The sequence below is a fragment of the Halichoerus grypus genome, chromosome 5 (assembly GCF_964656455.1).
Source record: "Halichoerus grypus chromosome 5, mHalGry1.hap1.1, whole genome shotgun sequence".
In the NCBI taxonomy this organism is placed as follows: Eukaryota; Metazoa; Chordata; class Mammalia; order Carnivora; family Phocidae; genus Halichoerus; species Halichoerus grypus.
Genome location: NC_135716.1, coordinates 78,730,023 through 78,749,174, shown reverse-complemented (window position 1 = coordinate 78,749,174; position 19,152 = coordinate 78,730,023). Strand labels below are relative to the sequence as shown.

Sequence of the window (19,152 nt, the reverse complement as noted above, 5' to 3'; positions counted from 1 at the left end):
TTAAAAGTAAACATCAATGGGTGGTTGTGGAATTGAAGCTGGTGAGTATGTGAACTAAAGACATAAACTGAGACATTTAGCCATCGGGTTTCCTTTTCCTTTTTCACTTGTACTTGGTACTGCTTGCCCCTGGGGATGTAAGAATCGTTGCTTAGGGCAATACCGGTTCCCCTCTATAACCACAGAAACCAGGTGTGGAGCTGCCAGAGTGATGACTGCACATTGTTCTCTAAGCAGTGTTCCTACTCTTACACCTCAATAGGGACCTGTGGAACAAGGACATGTTTCATTTATTTGTTTCTAATTGGAGAGGTTTGCTGTGTATTTATTATTTCTGAAATAAAGCCCATGGAATACATCTATAGGAAAAAAGAAATGCAGAAAATGGGATCAGGTTAAATAATTAGTTCATGGAAAACAACTAAATAAACAACAAAAGCTTAAATTTTATGTACCTTGAGATACAATGTTGAGAATTGTACTGCAATTGATATTATTCTCACTTAATACATAATTCTGAATCATCAAATTTATGAATTAAAAAATAACCCTCGTCACAGGCAGGGTTTCCCAAGGCTGCAGTCATGTGTCAGCTGGGCTATGTTCTGACCCTGAGCTCAGGGCCTTTTTCCAAATCCATGTAAGTCATTGGCAGAATCCAGTTTTTTGTGTTTGTGGGACTGATTTCCCTATTTTTATGTTGCATCAGCCAGTGACTGCTCTGAGCTCCTACTAGCAGCCTTCTGAAGGTCTTAGGTATATGGTCTTCCCCAACAAGGCAGCTTAATTCTTCAAAGGAGGAGAATCTTTCCCAGTTTGAATCTCTGACCCTTTGTAAGACCTCCCCTCCCTTGGCTAAATCCAGCTACCTTAAGATAATCTCCCTCAAATTGGTTGACTCAAAATTAACTGATTTTGCAAAATCCCTTTGTGTTTGTCATCTAATGGAAACCCATCACAGAAGTGAAATACATCATAGTCACAAGCTCAACCCACAATCACGACATCAGAGGGGAAGGGATCATACAGTGTATATACCAGGGCGTGGGAATCTAGGAGCCAGTCCAGAATTATTCCTACCATAGTCCAGAAGCTTATATTCTACTTTAGGGTTCTCAACATGGCTAAGGTTCAGATTTCTCTGTGGATCTTATTAAAAAGTCATATATTATTAATCATAGGCCTCTGTATAGATCTGAATTGGCTGTATCTGTTGAATCATATATATATCTTTGATGAGCTATGCAAGCAATTTCTCTGCAGCCAGCTGGATGCCTCTGGAACTTCTCCTGATAACCACTGTTCTATTAAATACAACATTTCACTTGCTTATCATTTTAATAAAGTGTTAGAGCATTTTGAAAACTACGATTGAGTTCATGGGAGGACAAATAACATAAATGGGATCATTAAAAATGAAGTGGCAAAGGCAGAAACATCATTCTAGCCTTTGGAATTAGCAATTGATGTATAGACGCTAACCCCCTCTCCTCAGTATAAGAGTGGGTTAATAGCTATGTCTCATTAAAAATAATGGCATCAAATCAAAGACTATTTCTCACAAGGAGTGCTTTTAAATGATATCAATAATTTAAACTTGGAGTCTAATTCTAAAGGCTGTGGTATTGGCAGCTTATATCTAAATGCTGACTACTGACAGATACTATTTTGGGCAGATTACCAAATAGGCTTTTGTACTTTTTTTATAAGTCAATTTCCCCAAAATGTGTTCTGCAGAACTCAATCTTATGATATTAGCCATTTGGGAAATACTCATGATGTTATTTTTCCCCTTGGTGATTCACAAGGTTTTGAGTTACTCCTAGAAATTCACAAAGAAGTGTGTTAAAAATGTATATGATATAAACATAAATGGGATGCATGTCTTCCTTATGGATAAAGTGAATAAATTTCAGTGTATAGATTTTATTGCCTCTATTTTGAATGCTCATAGGACTTTTAATTTTGCTTTCTGCATCTAGACTATTCTCCAGAATGTTAAGATTGCAAGAGAAGTGACCTCTGAAAAAGGAAAATATTGCTCTACCTAAATTCAGGTAAGACCATTACTTTTCAAAAAGTCATTGTGGGTAAATTAATGAAAAAAATATTCATTTTTCTACATTTCTATTATAAGTTGTTTCCTTCAATATTAAGCTTTATGAAGCCTCTTTCCTCTAGAACAATATAAGAAATTTTTTTTAATTTCCTGGTGTGGGGAGGGGGGCAACACTATGAACACATGTTAATGTTCAATAGTTAGACTTCATTTGGACATAGCTTTCCACCATATTTATTTAAACAACTGTATTAAATTTATATTGTTCCTTTAATGAGCATCATTCAGAGGAAAGAGCAATATAAATTTTCTGAAGCTTACTTTATTAGGTGAGGGGTCCATGACTCCTGATCAAGGTGGGAACTGGTGTCACACACTTTTGTGAGCTCTGCAGGCCCGGAGAAAGGGTAAATATGTGCCCGTACAAGGGGGGACCTTGGCTAAGTGTTCTAAAATGCTTCACAACACTAGAGCCTAGGGAACGATCACATTCTCTGTTGTTTATTCAGAACAAAGGATGAGAACGGGTAATGAAAATTAGTAAAGTAAATCGAATATGCCTTCAGAAAGGGAGCTCATGAATCAGTAGAGGCAAAGCAGGGGCAAAATGAGTAGAAGTCTCTGACTTTGGCTCTAGGACAAATATTACTTTTGGAAGGACTCATACTCTATTTACTAGGAAAAGCAGAATCTGGTCACTAAAGTCTAGGATTGAAGTTACTAAATCTATTTTCCTAATAAATTTTCACAGTATTTTTGAGTTCTTATTTCCTCTCATGCAAGGACTTATATTATGGTTTTAGTGAGACTAATGAAACTCATTGTCATCTTTTATGTTTAAAGGAACATTAACACTTAAAAGTGTGTTGTGTACATATTGTTGTATTAAATTATATTTAAATGCAATATTAAAATGTCAGGAATTCTTGAGTATATATCTGTGTTTTATGAAAATCATAGAGTTCTGGGACTAAATGCATCCACACAGATAGCCTATTAGCGGATTTCCCAGACTGTGTTCTCGAGGAGTATGGCAAAGTTCAGAGTCACTTAAGATAATAAACAACTAGATCTGAAGTTGTTCTGGTTACTCAATATTCTAAATTATTTAATAATAAATATTTAGAATGGAACCCACATAATGCCATATTAATCACAATAGCACTCAGATAGAGACAGATTGCTAATAGATTCATTCTTCCTTCTTCACTGAATCCTGACCCCTAACCACCTGAATGCAGGTAGTTTTTGGCCTCAGGTTAAAATACAAATCATTCTCATCATTTGAATAAACCTAGAAAATTCTAAAACACATTTTCCAAGGAATCAAAAGGAACACACACCAGTGCCTCAGAAAATTATATCCAAGGTTTTCAAATGATTTTTTATCACTAGACTGTTTTCATAGTTAGACCTTTTCTCCAAACAAAATATCAGAGAGAAGCCCAAAAGATAAAAGAGAGGGGTAAAAAAAAAAAATTATTGAAACAGGAGTGGGTGTTCCAGAACTACTTGGTTTCTTTACCTCTGCTTTTCCTTACCTCTGAATCCATTCCTCATTCCCCAAAACCCTACAGATCTGACAGACATTAATATTTCCTGGAAGCCTGTGATTCTTTGGCTTCTCAGTTCTTTGCTTTGAAGCCCATGTGGAAGCATTAACTTAAACAGAGACAGAGAGCGAAACATAAAAGTGGGAATTGCCAGGATTATGCTGTGCTAGCCAGAAATGGAAAAGTGATTGCTGTGCGAAAGAGATCATTTATTACCTACTTAGGTTTCCCAGTGTCAGCTGTTGCCCTGTATGTGTTCACGTCACCATTGTGCAAAGCTCCCTCCACGTGATTTCGAAGTATCAGACCCTGTAAATGTTGTTGGAAGCCCAAGAGAGGTACCTATAAATGAAAACAGGGAGAAAGGCAGTCATAAGGAGAATAATGGGAATTCATTTGAGGGTGGCTATTACCTCACAATGAATAGTTAATACTTTATTTAAAAAAATATCTCTAGATGCATTTCAAACATTTCTCTTCATCTTAGGTATATATCTTTGCCTCCTACGTTTGTTTGTTTGTTTTAGTTTAACACACCTTATTGATAAGCAACATGTCTGAGTTGATAATGCTTTTTTTTGGAAGATTTTATTTATTTATTTGAGAGAAAGGGGGTGGAGCGACCACAAGCTGGGGGGAGTGGCAGGCAGAGGGAGAAGCACACTCCCCACTGAGCAGACAGCAGGACTTGAGGCCTTGATCCCAGGACCCTGGGATCGTGACCTGAGCTGAAGGCAGATACCCAGCCGACTGAGCCACCCAGGCGCCCCTGAACTGATACTGTTTTGAGACAGGTTGAATAAAGAAGAGAAATACTAAACATGGTCTAATAACACATAGCCTACCCACATTGCGTATTTTCTGATACTTTGTACGTATGAAATATTTCAAAACTACATGTCTCAGCATATACTGTACTGGATTCCTTACAGTTTCTGAACTGACCTGTAGAATTTTACTTGTGCCTCCAATGTTTTATTCATGCTTATATTTGTCCACATTTAAAGCTAAACTGGCTTCATGTTTGAATGGAAAATAGCCCCATGAGCAAAAGCAAACTGGATGTCCACTGGGTGAGCAGCTGTCCCAGCCTGCTCACCTGTGCCTAATTTCTGCTGGCTGCCCTCTCTACTTGGCTAAAGGAATTTTCCTGGGCTTTTTCTTATTGTCAGAACAAGATTACTCTAATATAAATACTTAATACTTGAATGTGTAGAATTTTTTTCTATTACTGCTTCTCCCTGGTTTGAGGATGTTTGAGGCATCTGACATTGTCCTTTGATTGGTCTTCCTGTGGTCTGTTCCTTTTTGTTACACACTGCATCTGCGACTGGGGTGCAACTTCTATAGGCCCATTTGCCACTAGGATTGTTATTCAAATTCCCAGTCCTTTCAGGCATGTTTGTGATTTTAGCCACTGGCTTCAATGGTAAAACATCTGTATTTTTGGTTTTGTTGGCTCTGTTGTCTGTCCTGAGTAAAGGAACACAATTATCAAACGCGAAGAAGCTTAGCCTTGAGCACAAAACTGGCTTTATATTCTAAGCAACTTTCTTAATGTTTTCTGACTGAGCCCCAACTCCCCATCTACCTTGTTTACAGCAATTTGACTGAAGAAGTTGCCTGTGAGAGGTGTAGCTCCTGGTCATGGTGCAAAGAGCAATGTTGTTCCCTGCTGACTTGTTTTGGTTTTTGCTTATTTTCTGTTTCTCTTTGTGACCCCAGGATCTACCATCATGTCAATGTGAATAGGGTCCCAATAAATATATTTTTTATATTTTTTAATTTAATTTTATTTTATTATGTTATGTTAATCACCATACATACATCATTAGTTTTTGATGTAGTGTTCCATGATTCATTGTTTGCATATAACACCCAGTGCTCCATTCAATACGTGCCCTCTTTAATACCCATCACCAATAAATATTTCAAAAAAAATTAATAGGTTGATGAAAATATTTTTGGAGCTGCATTCTGTGCATTTTATTTATTCATTTTAGAGAGAGAGTGTGCACAAGTGGGGGGAGGGACAGGGGGAGAGAGAGAGAGAGAGAGAGAGAACCTCAAGCAGACTCCCTGTTGAGCACATAACCCACTGCAGAGTTCAATCTTATGACCCTGAGATCATGACCTGAGCCAAAATCAAGAGTTGGTCACTTAACCAACTGAGCCACCCAGGTGCCTCTGAATTCTATGTGTTGTAGACATTCTCTCATAGTTGAAAAAAGACTGGCTACATTATATACATATATATATATATATTCCTCTGATTATATATATATATATATATATATATAATATATAATACTGATTACTCTGATTACTTTCCTTTCTATTTCCTACTCAGTATGTGTAGATTTCTGGTAGCTCTTGGTATTGCTTTCCATCATGGACAGATTAATGTAGGTTGCTTTAATCTTGATAATTCCATTCTGTCTCCCTCTATTCTGGAAAATTCAATGAAGAGAAGATTGGATAATTCTGGCTGGATGAAGACTATTGGCAGCCTCTCAGGGCTCAAAGTATCTGTGTCTGGCTGTGAAGAAGGTTCACAAAGTCCTTAGGTTACTGGCAGATACCTTTGGTGATAAAGGAAACAACAAAAAGTTCTAAAGAAATCTCATAAATATTATCACTTTAAATGTTGGACATTGTATCAAAGCTACAGAGCCAAATTGGAGAAATCTTGGAGTATGGCAACTAAAATGATGGAGGGATACATTGCCCGCTTGGGAGAGTGGACCTAGTTGATACACTGTCCGCATCCTCTCAGTCCTGCCCAGTTTTCCAACTTTAGCTGCTTTCATTGCTTTTAGGCTGGAATATTCCTGGGGATCACTCACACCATTCCCATGCATATAAAACCACTGTAGTCAGTACCTTATTTCCTGCCACCCCTGACAGTCTCTCCTGATGCTGCACATAAGCACCTGTCTTTAGCATAGCCTCTTTTCTTTCCCACAGAGGCAGAGCTGTAGCAGTTAGAGGGCCTGATTCAACCCAGCTGGACCCATGGAGTCTCTGGTTTCCTAGACTCTGCTCAGAGATACTGGTTGTGCCAAGCAGAAGTACAAGGGATTACAGGTTCACTAAGCAAACTTTGATCAATGAAACAGGATCAGGGATGACTTTGTGGGAGGGAGAAGTATGCACTCAGAGAGGGCCCTGCACACAGAGGAGCCCCACATTTGATTTGATTTGCATTAAGTTTCACTCTTTGTGTGCTGAAGTTCTATAGGTTTTTTTCAAAAATATAGTGTCATGTACCTATTAGAATATCATGCAGAGGAGTTTCAGCACTCAACAATATTCCCTGTGCTTGGCCTTTTTAGCCCTCCTCCTTTCCCTCTAAACTGCTGGAAACCGCTTTTTGTTTCGTTTTGAATCATCTCTATAGTTTTGCCTTTTCCCAAATGTAATGTAACAGGAATCATACAGTGTGTAGCCTTTTCAGCTTGGCTTCTTTCACTTAACAATATGCATTTAAGAGTCATTTTATTTTTTTTGTGGCTTCTTTGGTACTTTCTTTTTATCTGAATAATATGCCATTCCATAGAGGTACCACAGTTTGTATATTCACTTACCTACTGAAGGAAATCATGAAGAAAGCCTCTATAAATTTTCCTGTGAAGGTTTAATATGTTCTTGAATCAGTTGGCTGAATATCTAACAATGCAACTGCTGTATCATATGGTAAGAATACAGATAGTCTTGTAAAAACCTATAAACTCTTTACCATTTTGCATTCCTGCCAGCAATGGAGAGCTCCTGTTGCTCCACACCCTTGCCAGCAAATGATATTGTGAGTTTTAAAATTTTGTTTTTTAAAAATATTTAACTTTTATAGTACCTTTTTTAAAATTAGGAACCAAGGCATTAACATACTTTAAAAATATACTCTTATAGTAAGTAGAGACATTTTTTTTCCAAAACAAGAAAGTTTGTTAACACAATATCAAGCAGATATACATCATGAATGATATTTGGTGGGGGACATAGACATTAAAGAATTAATAACAAAAATAAAGTAGTTATAAATTCAAAATGAATTAAAGACCTAGATGTGAGACTTGTAACCCTGAAAATCCTAGAGGAGAACACGGGCAGTAACCTCTTTGACATTGGCCGTAGCAACTTCTTTCTAGGTATGTCTCCTGAGGCAAGGGAAACAAAAGCAAAAATAAACCACTGGGAACTCATTAAATTAAAAAGGTTCTGCACAGTGAAGGAAACAGTCAACAAAAGTAAAAGGCAACCTATGGAATGGGAGAAGATATTTGTGAATGACATACCTGATAAAGGGTTAGTATCCAAAATATATAAAGAACTTATAAAACTCAACACTCAAAAAACCAAATAATCCAAATGAAAAATAGGCAGAAGAATAGACATTTTAGCAAAGAAGACATACAGGTGGCCAACAGACACATGAAAAGATGTTCAACATCACTGATCATCAGGGAAATACAAATCAAAACTACAATGAGATATTTCCTCACACGTGTCAGAGTGGCTAAAATCAACAACACAAAAAACAATAGGTGTTGGCGAGGATGTGGAGAAAGGGGAACCCTCCTACACTGTTGTTGGGAATGCAAGCTGGTGCAGCCACTCTGGAAAATAGTATGGAGGTTCGTCAAAAAGTTAAAAATAGAACTACCCTATGACCCAGCAATTGCACTACCAGGTATTTACCCAAAGAATACAAAAATATTAATTCAAAGGGATACAGGCACTCCAATGTTTATAGCAGCATTATCTATAATAGCCAAAGTATGGAAACACAAGTGTCCATCTACTGACTAATGGTTGAAGAAGAAATGGTATACATATATACATATAATAGGATATACTCACCCATAAAAAAGAATGAAATCTTGCCATTTGCAATGACATGGTTGGAGATGGAGAGTATTATGCTAAAGGAAATAAGTCAGAGAGAGAAATACCGTGTGATTTCACTCAAATGTGTAATTTGAACAAATGAATAAGGGGAAAATAAAAAGTAAAGTGGAGGCAAACCAAGAAACAGACTCTTTTTTTTAATGTTATGTTAGTCACCATACAGTACATCATTAGTTTTTGATGTGGTGTTCCATGAGAAACAGACTCTTAATGTTAGAGAGCAAACTGATGGTTACCAGAGGGAAGGTGTGTTGGGGGATGGGTTAAATAAGATTAAGGAGGGCACTTGTGATGAGCAGTGGTTGTTGTATGCAAGTGTTGAATTACTAAATTGTACAGCCGAAACTAATATTACATTGTATGTTAACTAGCTGGAATGTAAATAAAAACTTAAAAAAAGAAATTAAAAAATAATAAATCTATGTATCTCAAACAGAAAAAAAGGTAGTTATAATTAGTTGGAAGTTCTATGAAGGGAAGACTAAGTAGCTATGGGAGAAACCAAATGAGATTTCTTCTTCTTTCCCTTCCCCTTCTTGCCTCTCCTCCCCCTTGTTTTCCTCCTCCCCTCTCCCCCTCCAGCCCCTCAACTGAGAACTGTAAAGACATTTTAGGGGGTTGCCTAACATTAAATATTGGAATGAACAAATTGGAAAATGCAATTAAAAACAACACAAATTAATGCATAAATGAACAGATACAATATGAAGCCTCTTCATCAACTCATAGCATATATACCTAGTCAGTACTTAGTCAAAAACTTCCTCCACCTCTCAGAGAAATTTAGTCATATAATTGGACATTTCTTACTCTTGAAATACCAGTTATTCATAACATCTGCAACCATCCGTTCTTCCTGTCTTTTCACCCATTTTCTGATGATTATTTTTGTTCTTCCTATCTTGATCTATTTTTGCTTTATTCTTAAATCTCATCTTTCTTCAATGCTGTTAACTCTGTATGTACTAATTCTTTACAGGAATGTCCTTTATTCTAGTAAAAGCCTTCTTGTAAGAACCAAACACAAATCCCACCACCTTCCACAAATTTTGCAGGTGCCCCAATCCTAATTAATTATTTTTTTTCCTATACACACATGATGACATTTCAGATTATTTTTGTCTGTTTTCCCTACCAAATTCTGAACTCCCAAAGAGAAAGGATTGGATTTACTCTATTACTAATACTTGTTCAACCCTGTTCATTTCCTCCAGCCTGTCAGAACCAGGGGTCTCCAGTCTCTGTTGGTGGAAACTGCCCTGGGCATGATTTGCAATTAACTAACTCTGTCTCAGATTCCATGTCCCTATACATCTTCCAGTCTCCAAACTCATTTTTCTGTACCTTGCACCCCTCAGATACTGCATCTAGCTGTTTGGACTTGATCTTTGTGTTTGATTTTCCTAATGGACTTTAACATAAATGTGACCCCTGGCTCTTTTAATTATCTTGATGCAATTCCAGCATTCTTGCCTTTGTACAAACTAAAACTCCAGGAACAACCATTTGGCTAACATTTCATTTTCATTGTTCCTCCATAAATAGGCAGAAAGGGAGGCTCAGGAGAGTTCAGAAGGTGCTACTTGTACACTGTACATTCTCATTATTTTGTTAATTGAATTGAGTTTAACTGGTATTTACAACATTCAGTGATTCAACAAGTTAACATTTTGAGTATTTAAGGAAGAAAATAACACTAGTACAATGGTTTTTAATTTCTTTCTTTCTAAAGTACTATGATTACTAGTATGAGTATAAAAAATGCTTAAAGGTGAAAAAATGCAAAATTCCATCTGTAAGATTTTTTAGTGATGGATAATACTTGGTAATGTATATATAAAAAATGAGAAGCTTTTGAATTTTATTACCTTTTAGTCTTTTAGAAGTCCAATTTGGATGTTTCCACTTATTACTTTTTAAATAACACTGGAGGAAAAACAACAGTTTGAGAAGAGGCCAGTTGGCCAAATGAAGAAGCACAGTTCCATTGAAATGAATGTCATGACACAATACAAGAATTATTATGCTATTTAAAAACCAAGCCAGATTTTCAAAATTACCCTACACCTGTGTGTCACAATATATAATTCCTGAACTCAGTAGAGCAAAGGGGTAACATTTGAATAAGAACATAAGATTGTTTTCTAAAGTTAGATCAAAATTAACAAACCCTTTATTTTAAAAAAGAATGACAATTACAAAGTGAGAATCCCGGTCTAAATTCTTATGTATTGAAGCAACAGAGAGAAATGAATATATAATAATAACCTGTCATTTGTATAGTATTTCACATCTTTTGTTTCTTTTTTTTTTTAATTTCAGTGCAGCATCTAGCTTTTGCTATATGGATGGCAGGTTCTATTATTGCCAGTTGCATTTCCCCTAATTTATCTGTTGTTGTAATGGCAGATCAAGAATTGTCTCTTCGGGATTCAGTCAACTGATCCAATATTTTTTTCACTACATGGCCCAACTAAATTTATTAGTTCGGAGTATGAAAAATCTAAGGAATGAGTCCTCAGTTAAATAATTAATAATTAATGAAGATGAAATGAAGAGAAAGTATATAAAATATGGATAGGTGTTACTAAATGCAAATTATTTTATGATTATGTCTACTGATGACCCAGTGTGATAAAAATAGCCCCAACCATACGAGAAGCATTTTTCAAGAAAAAAAAATATTTTGGAGAGTGTGTGTGTCTGTGTGTCTGTGTCTGTGTACCAGACATCTCTTAAGAATGACTTCACATTCTCTTGGTGTCCGCTATCTCTTTGGGTCACTTATTCCAATTTATCACTCCTACAGAGGTCAGTTCTACTTTATGCAGACCCACGTCACCAGTTCCTCATCTTATTTCTGCATCTTCTACCCTTCCGTTATTTTCTCCTTCCTGGAAAGTACCATGAATATTCCTTTTACCTTCTTGCTCTAATTCAAACCTGGAGGTCCCCTACGGACAATACGTTCTCTCCAGGCTTCTCAAATGTGGTGACCTCTTGTACAACTCACGAACCACTAAACCTGGAGGTGGGCATGTGTTCACGTTGCTTCTCTTTGCTAGTAAGCTTATTGAATTTGTCTCCTCTTTCTGTTCTCATAAGCTGCTGCTCCTTTGCAGTGCATTCCATCAGATATTTTTGCTCATATACAGGATGACATCATCTACAAAAACATGGACACTCTAGCTCATTTCCTAAAGATGTTAGCATCTGTCTAACGGTGTTTTTCCACACTACTTATGCAGTTACTATGCTTCAGCATTTATGTAGAAAATTCAAAACCCTGAGCTTTCAGTTCTATACCTCTTCCCTTTCAGCTGTTTGTCCCTTCTTATACAACAATCCATTCCTGTTAATTTCCCAAACTATATTATTGCTTGTTACAGAACTATCTCCAAAGGCTGTTTTTTGACTCTATATGCTATCCTTACAGTTCCCTTACTTTATTATTCCACATCATTGTTTACTGAGGACTCCCAATCCACCAATGGTTTATCCTTATCACCCTCTATAACCAGTTATGTCTTCATACTCATCTTATATAACTTGGATTCCATAATGCATCAGTATAATTACTATCATACATTTTTTTTGCCTTTCTTTCCTTTTCTAATACTTACCTGGAAAAACCTTAACCAAGGTTAAAACATATTTCTATCTGCTTGCCCAAGTAGCAGAAGAGACTAAAGGAAAACATACAATTATGCTGATAGTCTGCTTTTAATTTTTGATCCCAAACCTCAGTCAGATCATGACTACTACTTGTTAGTAATTATTTGTCTTAGTTGGCTATTTATTTCTTCATTCTCTCCAAAATTTTCAGCAAACCTCCCCTGTCCATCACTTATATCTAATGATCTTGCTTTTACTTTACTACAATAGAAACAATAAGACGCAAATTACTTTGTCTGTTTATGAGAAAAACTACCAAACTACCTGCATTCCTACCCATATTTCTCCTGTTACTGTGAATGGAATGTATATGCTCCTATCTTAGCCAAAAACTCTTTACTTTCGTATTGGATTCCATCTTTCTTCATCCCACTTAAGGACTTTCCTCCTGAAATTGAATCTTATCTATCCAAGTTTCATCAATTTGCTTCTGTCTGTTCTATTTCTTTATTTCCTTCAGAATACAACATGGCTATGTCTTAAAGTTAAAAATAAAATCCTTCCTTTAATTCCACTTATCCCTCTAGGGCAGTCTGAAATTTCTGTTTTCCTCAATGTCAGACTGCTCCAAGTAGCTGTAAATATTCCATGTTTCCAAATATTCACATCTTAGTCATTCCTGAAACTGTTATTCACTTATTCACTACTGAAACACCATTCCATGGAAACCCTTCTTATTGAGGAGATCAGTGATTGTCTATTATATGTTTCTGCCCCTTTACTCTCCATTTAAAATATCCTCCTTCACATCCCATTAATTCAATACCATTTATATTGCTTTTAAAAGTTGTTTAAACAATATACTTTGGAGCTCTAAAGGTTAAAAAAAAATGGCTATGGTTGCTGTATTATTTAACATTTTGAAAAAAAGTTAAAATGTTCCCAGCTCAGATTTAAATATCTTTTTCATGGAATTTATGAATCATTTTTTTTTTTCATTGCAGTTATTTATTTGCATGAGGTTCTAAGAACAATTTGAAATTTTTTATTCACGTGGATACTTTGTGACATTAACTTCTCTGAGGATGATGAATGCCTTTCATAAAGTGATGAATTTCTAGAGTATGCTTAGAAAATATTTGCAGGTTGGGGTGCCTGGGTGGCTCAGTCAGTTAAGTGACCAACTCTTGGTTTTGGCTAGGGTCATGTTCTCAGGGTTGTGAGATTGAGCCCCAACTCAAGCTCCATGCTTGGTGCCAAGTCTGCTTGAGATTCTTTCCCTCTGCTCCTCCCCTGCTTGTGCTCTCTCTCTCTGTGTCTCTTAAATAAATAAATAAAATCTTAAGGAAATATTTGCACACTGTGTTAAAAGTTGTATCTCTAAACTTAGACTGCAGAGATTAAAAGTTGATGCCATCATTCACCAGCTGTAAGACCTTTGACAGTTTCTTAAACCCTTAGTCTTAGTTCCCACAAAAATAATAGTGTTATGGAAAGAATAAATGGATGATACATGTGAAGTGCTTAATATAATATATATCAAGTAATAAGCAAATAATGTGAGTAAATGAATTTTTAAAATTTTTTTAAAAGATTTTATTTATTTGACAGAGAGAGACACAGCGAGAGAGGGAATACAAGCAGAGGGGGTGGGAGAGGGAGAAGCAGGCTTCCTGCGGAGCAGGGAGCTCGATGCGGGGCTCGATCCCAGGATCCTGGGATCATGACCCGAGCCGGAGGCAGACGCTTAACGACTGAGCCACCCAGGCGCCCCAGTAAATGAATTTTAAATGCTAAATCTTTATTTCACTTTAAAGTTTATAAATAATTTTTTCAAAGTGCTATATTTAACATTTTATTTAATTTTTGCACTAGCCTTGTTAGGAGATGATATTCTCTGGCTCATTTAATAGCTGCTAAAAAATAAGAAACATCAAATTGTATAAAGCCATTTCTGTATAAACTCAGAATGCAATTGTTTCACAGAATTCATAGGTTTAGATCATTTACCACATTTCTTTTGCTATGAAATGAGTTCTCTGGTCAAAAACAATGCTGAATAATACCATGATGTTCGAGAAGGCATTTTATAAGTTCGTGAATGGTAATTTGACAAAGGCACCATATTCAGGGATAAATTGATATAGATAAATTGGTATATATAGCAAGTATCTACTCCACAAAGAACCAAATGCTGCCCCTTCTATAATGGCAGCAATTCAATGTAAACAATTTGCCACGAGGCAGCTGGCTGATCACACCAGGAAATGGAGCTGTATTAGCAGTGGTTGTATCTAGTTCAGCCTGGGAGAGTGGAAGTCCACGTTGCTTAGCCCATGCATACCTTCCTTCACTGCCACCATGACCATTCTGTTCACCAACCCATGGTTGGGGAAAGGGACTGACTGATACCAGAAGAATGAGTCATCCTATCCTTATTAAAATATTCCCCTGCTGAGGTCACTTGTTGGAAATCATTCACAGATCTTCACATTCTCTGCCAGTCTGGATTGGACTACCCACATTTCTTTTTCCTATACTTCCTTGTCACCAATATTCCTGTCATACTTCTTCAGATTCCTAACCATTCAGCCAAGTCATTAGCCTCAGCACACAAACCAGTCAGATCATAAAACATCTCTTCTTCCAGGCAAAGTGAACAACCAGGTAGGTATACTGATCCAAGTTCTGCCCACAGGTTGTATTTTACTTCATGATTGTCTTTAGGACTGTCCTGGAGTGAAGCTGTAGTGCCCCATCTGTCCACCTGTAAGTGGTGCCTGTAATATCACAGAGCTACATCTGTAAACCAAGCCTGAGTTTTTATCCTAAGCCAACTAGTCAAAGGGCACTCCTCCTAAGACCATAGATGCAGGCTGGGAGAGAGAAGACAGGGTAGCAGGATGGTGACCAAGGGCATTTGGACCCACTTCTTTATGCTATCTCAAAGCTATGTCCTTGGAACAACTCCCATTGTGGGAATGGTGGAAAGTACACTCCAAGAACAGGGGTGAGGAGCTTCCAAGGGGTGACTTGCAGGCAAGTCAGCTAGTCCTCATGTGCTCGCAGTTATGTCCTCGAACAACCAGAAACACTCTAAGACCATGCCAGAATGTTTGTGTTAATTTTTGCATCTAGTTACTGTGTGACATTTACACAGCAGAATTGAATATTTAATATATTTCAGAAGAGAAACAATTTTGAGTAAGTATGAATACTGAATATTCCAGGCATAAAATATAGTATCTTTACAAAAAAGTATAAAAATAAAAAGGAGAAATGATCTTAAGTTGGTATTGGTAGTAAATCTAAGAATTGACATTCTTGGAATCGTCATCCTAGATTTTAATCTAAATTAAATTCTAATCTAGGGGCGCCTGGGTGGCTCAGTCGTTAAGCGTCTGCCTTCGGCTCAGGTCATGATCCCAGGGTCCTGGGATCGAGCTCCGCATCGGGCTCCCTGCTCCGCGGGAAGCCTGCTTCTCCCTCTCCCACTCCCCCTGCCTGTGTTCCCTCTCTCGCTGTGTCTCTCTTTGTCAAATAAATAAATAAAATCTTTAAAAATAAAAAAAAATAAATAAATAAATAAATTAAATTCTAATCTAAGTTAATTTGCCTCTAGAGCATGTTTGATCGGACGTTATTTTGTGAACAATGGGGAAAGATTTGAATATGTTATGGATTTTTCTGATTTTGTATTTAAAAATTAAATTATCCATAACAGTTATTTGGTAGCTTTCATTCATTCATCCATTCAACAAGTATGTGTTGAATACCCACAGGTATACTAGGGTTCTCCATTAACCACAGGTGTTCAAACATGAATAAGATATAAATCATTGCCTTTATGGAGTTTGCAAACTAGTGATTTTAACTAAGTATTTACAGAGAAAGGCCAGCATGACATGTCTAGTGCAAAATTCAGCTGTTAACTGTGTTTTACAGTCTTCACCTTCCTAGATTGAGGAGGTCAGTCAGAACAAAGAATAGTAAGACTCATATCCTATGTTTTCTGCTCTTAGGATTACAATCTAGATTAATTTTTATTCATTGTGTCAAATTAAAAAATAAAATGAATGTTTTCAGTTATCTTCAAAACATATGTTATTATGTCACAAACTCAAACTTGTCCTACCTGTTCTACTGAATTAAGGGGTAATAGCTATGTACAATTAAAATTAAAGACATACTGATTTAAGTCAGCTATTAATAACATCAGCAACATCAATAAGGGTATGACTATTTCCAGTCAGCTTGAAATGCATAGCTCCAGTTGATTTAAATTGTTTCTCTTTGAGAAGAGGAATAGAGAATTGGCTATAACTAACAGGTCATAAATCAAATGGATGTTCTTTTCTATTTGAAACCCTGAGAAAGGTATAGTCACAGCAAGTACTCTTTTTTTTTTTCTTTTTATACTAGTGCCTTTTAAAGGTATATTATTTCAATCAAGCTTCTTGCACACTCTTGTAGAAGATTTGTAAGCCATTTTAATGGCTCCTGTTGATAAACACAGCAAGATTCTGCACACATCACAGAAGTGATATGCCTGGTCATTTGCGGCAAGAGCATTAGCAAGGCAGTATGATAGGCTCGGAGCGACGAAGCAGCCACCTGCTCACTCTTTCAGTAGATGAAGCAAAGTGGCTAGAGCTTCTGTAGGATAAAGGTGCAATGACAAGATAATAAGACTAAATTGGGCTTAGATGGAATGGTGCAATTACATTACAAACAGCTTGCTTTTCATTGCCAATAAGCCATGCTGGGTTAGAGTATTTTCTAGACAGGCAGCTTATTTTTCTGTTACTGCTCTTGTTTTCAGATTTTACCATTTCAGTATTTTCTGTTTTCATTTGTCTTGCCATACATCATAAATACACATTTCTTTGAAAGCTCACAGGTTTATGGGACTTCTTATCAAAAACATTAAGGTTTTTTTTATATTACATGTTAGACTGTGATTTTTCAGGGGACAAAAGTCTCTCTGATGTCAAACAAGCTGCATTATATGTAGCTGTTTGGTGATGGTAAGAAGGCCAAGATTTTATTCTAAAAATTACTTTTATTCTCATTTTTGTTTGATTGGAATCAACATTGTAAGACAAAGGAAAAAGAATGCTTTGTAAATTGTTATTAATTTTGAAACAGTGAGTTCTTGGCATAGGTTGCTCTAGAATGCCAGATCAATCAGTATTATTCAGTTTATTCACAAAAGGAATTTGAAATAGCTTGGCAAATCACTTACTCTGCTGTCTTTGGTTAATTAGCTGCAAATGATATTGAAAAAGCCTTATTTTTAATGTAGAATTATTTGGGGAAAACTATTCTTGAGATGAGACCAGTGATACAAATTACTATTAGAAGTTTGTCCTTTCAATAAATTAGTATATTATGACAGGACAATAAAAAAAAAATGAAACACAGGATTTCCAAATTTTCTGCATCATTTTACCTTCCAGTATTACTGGATTACATGGAGTCAGAGAAGCCATGGAGGTGACTAAGTGTGGCCCAATTTGTCCAGAGCCAGCCCATCTAGAACAGGCCATGGTGAGCCTGAGGGAGTGACAGTCATGCTGAGCATAGCAGAAAATCACAACCAAAAGTTTTTGTTGGTTTTAGAACAAAACCACAGATCCTACTGGCCTGGGATGTAGGAGTCTGGATCAACTATTCATCTACTTTATCAATTTGAGAAATTTACTTCCTTTTCTTGAACCTTAGTTATGTCATCTGTAAGATAAAGAAGTTAGCCCCATTCCATTGTTACATTCTAATTACACTTAGCCCAAGGATTAAGGTGTGCTGCCTATAGGCATAGGCATGGGATTATCTCTGACAGAAATTTATAAATTTAATCATGTCTTTCTCTTATAGTGTATTCATTTGCTTTATTTATTTACCATATTAACAAAAGAGCTAAATTTGTACTATGTCTCAAATACCTATAAGCAGGTAAAGTGAGCAATGAATGCAGAATTTGTTAATCTATTTTAAAACAGAGTTTCATTTTTAATATTTAAAAAAAATACTAAAACATCAGTTTTAATTAGGAGACTTTCCCTATGGTTTCAATTTATTTTTTGTCATTTGAAAGCTTTTTTTTTTTCCCTCAAATACAGATTCTATTAGGACAATGACATTATTTTAAGTACTTTGTTAAAGCCTTTGAGTACTCTATCTTTCTATTTTAATATAAAGATCAAAATTCCTTGGTTAAAACATACATGAGTATAATTTTAAAAAGGCAACTGTTCCAATTTCAGTGCTGTTGGAGTTTAGAAAGGGATAGCTATCCTCTTTCTAAGCTACAGCATAAAATCCTAAGTTTCTATGAGTTGAATATGTAAGATAAAAATTTAATGTCTTTAGTAACAAAAATATATGAATTATTATAATTGAGTATCTTTTTTTTTTTTAAAGATTTTATTTATTTATTTGAGAGAGAGAGAGAGAGAGAGAGAGAGCACATGAGAGGGGGAGGGCCAGAGGGAGAAGCAGACTCCCCGCTGAGCAGGGAGCCCGATGCGGGACTCGATCCTGGGACTCCAGGATCATGACCTGAGCCGAAGGCAGTCGCTTAACCAACTGAGCCACCCAGGTGCCCTATAATTGAGTATCTTTTATGAATGCAGTCTACTAGTTGCTTTCCATATATCATTTGATCATCTCAAGATGAACAAGATGGCACGAGTGAAAGTCTGAGAAAAGATTACATAGCCTTTTGGAAAATAGACCACAGCTCAATAAATGAGCAAGATCTGTTTTCAAATGAACTTTTATGCATTTTATGTTTAATTAAATATAGAAATGGCTTAAGAAAATTATAAAGCATAACAAAGCATATTACCTTAAAACCACTAGAAACTTTATTTTCCACTTTTGTCCTAATTAAATATGGTTACAAGTTTCTTAATTACATATGGTTACAAGTTAGACTATTATCTAACTTCTATCAAGTTAGAAGAAATACCCATTGTTTACACTGAGATGGGACAAGTATCACACCACAAACCA

At 36.2% G+C, this 19,152-nt stretch overlaps 1 protein-coding gene across 3 annotated transcripts in view; it reads left to right on the top strand.

Moving 5' to 3' along the window:
* The window catches only part of SNTG1 (syntrophin gamma 1), a 922,421-nt gene that overhangs the window by 297,383 nt on the left and 605,886 nt on the right, over nucleotides 1–19,152 (top strand). For all 3 annotated transcript variants that reach the window (XM_078072397.1, XM_078072398.1, XM_078072400.1), the window contains one exon: nucleotides 1,983–2,057. The gene's annotated coding sequence lies outside the window, so the exon portion shown is untranslated. The remainder of the gene's footprint in view (nucleotides 1–1,982; nucleotides 2,058–19,152) is intronic.